Source organism: Notothenia coriiceps, unplaced genomic scaffold (assembly GCF_000735185.1).
Source record: "Notothenia coriiceps isolate Sejong01 unplaced genomic scaffold, NC01 NC01_scaffold00024668, whole genome shotgun sequence".
Lineage (NCBI taxonomy): Eukaryota > Metazoa > Chordata > Actinopteri > Perciformes > Nototheniidae > Notothenia > Notothenia coriiceps.
Genome location: NW_011357369.1, coordinates 2671919 through 2675308, shown reverse-complemented (window position 1 = coordinate 2675308; position 3390 = coordinate 2671919). Strand labels below are relative to the sequence as shown.

Below are 3390 nucleotides of genomic sequence, written 5' to 3'. Positions count from 1 at the left end.
TTCGTTCCCAGCACTTAGTTCCCCCATGGAACTAAAGAGCAGATCGCGTTCACACCGGAATAAGTCCCTGAGGGAAGATTACGCAAATTAAGCCGTTGACGTCACTTCTTCTTCTTCTGCTTTGTTCTACTGGTCAGGCCGCAAACAATTCACGGCGTTATTACTGCACCCGGAGTCCCGGAGTTGGGGACTGGCTTCAGTAGAAGCTGCTGGGGACTCCCAGTAGCTTCTACTGAAGCCTTCCGAGTAGATCGCCAGAACGCCGACACTCATCTCATCTCCATCGCTCCATGTTTTCTTTTGTGTTGACATAATGTTATCTCTCTCCGTTGTGTGCGCGGGCAATGCTAATTAATGCTAATGCCAGCAAATACAATGGCGTTTTCACAAATCTTTTAAGAGTTTTACAGGGCGTAGTCGCCCACAATCAGAAATTGGAACTTTTTTCTACCCAGGAAGTACCACCTCTCTAGCAGGGACTGAAAAGTTATCATTGAACTAAGTTTCTCTTTTGGGGTGTGAACGGCAAAATCCCAGGAACTATCGGAACTAAAAGGGAAAGGTACTCCGGTGTGAAAGCGGCCTAATGGCCCTTTTTATGTTTGCATGACCCCTCTGAACAGAACTCATGTGCTGCAGGCGCCTCATCCCCAGTTAATCAGCAAATAAGTATTCACAATTGTCCGAAGGATTGTTAAGCAGTTCATTCTACATTCACAATGGCTAAAGTGCTAATTAACGTGTGCGCCCCAGGCAGACTTGTGCTTTCAGGGGCAAAGAAATAGATGTGTCCATGTGAAATAACTTGCCCAGGGAATTAGACAGTATAATAATATTAAGCTTCTCTTGCTCTCTGTAGCTGCATTCTTATTCCCAGAGCGATGAACAGGAAGAGGGAACGGGGAGTGCAAGAAGAGGATAAGCTGGAAGTGGGGGAAATGATAACATGAATATACGAGTAATGGAATGAGTATTTCAGGTTTAATGCCATTTTCTGACCTCAAATACAAGGCAAGACAGGTAACTTTCAATTACCATAATAGAGTTATAGTGCACACGCAGGTGAAGAAAAACATTTCCAATTAGACCTACTGAACAAGCAGTAGCAGGGTCCACAAATGGATGAATTTCACTATTCCTATAAGACATGTTACATTTGTGAATGTTATTCATGTTCTTGTTTCAACACTCTGCACTGGTTTGTGATGATGTTACTGTCTCATAAACATAATCAGTCAACTGCTTCCCAAATACCGATAAAACAACATGTATAAAAAAACAGCATGTATGGGACAAGAAGAGAGCACACGTGGTGTTTCAGTCTCTCCAGGGTTGGTGGACAGTTGCCTTACAGATGTTGAATACCACTGTACACCAGAAGCTTGCTGTAGTGGTTGATACTCACTTGTTGGGTGTGGTGATGATGATGATGAGATGACTGATGATGCACCACGTTCTGCTATGTATTACGATAGAATGATCAGTAACCAGTTTTCAGATTGGTTGTTATGCACTTAGTCTGATTTGTAATTGTCCGGACAGGGGAGGAGAAATATAATTTATCTTTTCCAGTGTTGATTTAATCCCTCTGCAGTCAGGTGCTCTTTCAGAAATAATTCAATCCTTTCTTCTTCATGTAATGTGAAACGCAGTCAGAAGTGAAGAGTTAGTAAAAGAGAAATCTAAAATATGTATATATAATAAACATTGTTAGAAATAGCAGATAAAGCTATATATTTGTGGTTCCTTACACGCATGATTTAAAAATATCAATAATTCACTTTTAACTTTTAATTAAAAATAAAGTAGGGAGCAAATTTAGTAAGTAATGCATAAAATATAATTGTATATCATCCCATGATATCTTTGATTGGAATTGATTACAAACATTGACTATGATTATATGAAATGGATCAATTAGTTAAAAATATAAAAATGGACAATTACAACGTTTCCTTTCATGTGTGTCCTTCACCTCCAGAAAATGTAATTTAAAAAAATCATATTATTCTAGCATTATTTGTTCATCCACCAGTAAGCACTAATTTGCACCATCTTTACTTTCTAGATGGGGGGTTTGGCACACATATAATTAATAATATCATTGTCATAATTTTCGTCATCAACAAGACTAACGTTTACAAGACCTAGTAAAGTAAGAGCGATAAACAGGACTTATATTCTTACACTTGCCACAGCGATGTGCTGCCTGCAACGATTTGCATTATATTACCTGTCAATTGGTTATATTATATTTAATTAATGAACATCATTAAATCAGCCGGAAAAGTAAAGTGAATGCTTTGAGAAATGAAATGTGGCTATGCCAAACCTCATAAACATGCAGCCCAAGCTGTAAACTATATTGAGATACAAAATCGGAGTTATCCATCATATTTAATCGCCAGTGCAGAATATGAAGAAAACAGAACACTCCCGAGTAACGGTTAAACCGAAAAACAACTCGGGGGACTTATCAGAACCACAAAATGTTGCTGAGCATCTGTTGTACACCATGTTGACTCATCTTATCCCCAGAATGTTAAACCAGAGTCTGTCAGGATGTGGTTCTGCCAGCAATAACATTACACTTCCACGGCGTATTTGTTATTGAAAGGCACTGGTAGAGCAGTCCAGCATTGCAGAAATTGTGACGGTAATAACGTTCTAAAAGTTAGCAGATAACATTATCGCATGCTGGTAGGCACTGATTAGACAAAATAGCTGTGCTAGCCTAGATATACTTGGGAGAACTTTGAATCTGAGCAATCTCCTGTCAAGTAGCAGAGGGAATGGACTTTAGAGGTCCCCTATGTATATGACTTTTCATCAAATTAATAATATATTACGTCAGATAGGGGTGGTTAGCAGAAAGCATGCTTGGCTTGAAGATATTGGCATCCAAAATACCAAACAGATCATGCAGCATCCAATCATATCCTGTTTCAAGGCCATTATCTAATCAAAAGTGGACTATCTCTGTCTGTTACTATTAGATGAAAAATAAGGAGTACACTCCCCACGCTCTGAGAGATAATTTGGTTCAAAAGAACACAATGTGGTGCTCCTAGAGGAGATTCAGGGTGATAAGGGGGGTGAGTTACCTCGGTTGGTGATGGGGCTAATGGTTACACGAGCCAAAAAATCATTACTGACGATTCACAAAGTGGCCAAAATTTGATCAGCTCATTTGAAGAGCGAGGATTATATAAATGGATCAGGACAAAAATGAGAGATAATCTTTTTCCTGAAACTTCAGAATCGTCTTTACATCACAAAGGGGGACACATTGTTATGTATGAAAAGATGGGAAAAGTGGATTCACACAATAGTCCCCTTTAAGAAATTATTGTAGGAGTATCTATTTTGATCTAAGGTTAAAGAAAAAAA

General features: G+C 38.9%; 1 protein-coding gene across 1 annotated transcript in view; it reads right to left on the bottom strand.

Annotated features, from left to right (window-relative positions):
- Positions 1-3390, bottom strand: part of matk (megakaryocyte-associated tyrosine kinase) — a 634871-nt gene that overhangs the window by 197775 nt on the left and 433706 nt on the right. The gene's annotated exons all lie outside the window — the stretch shown is intronic.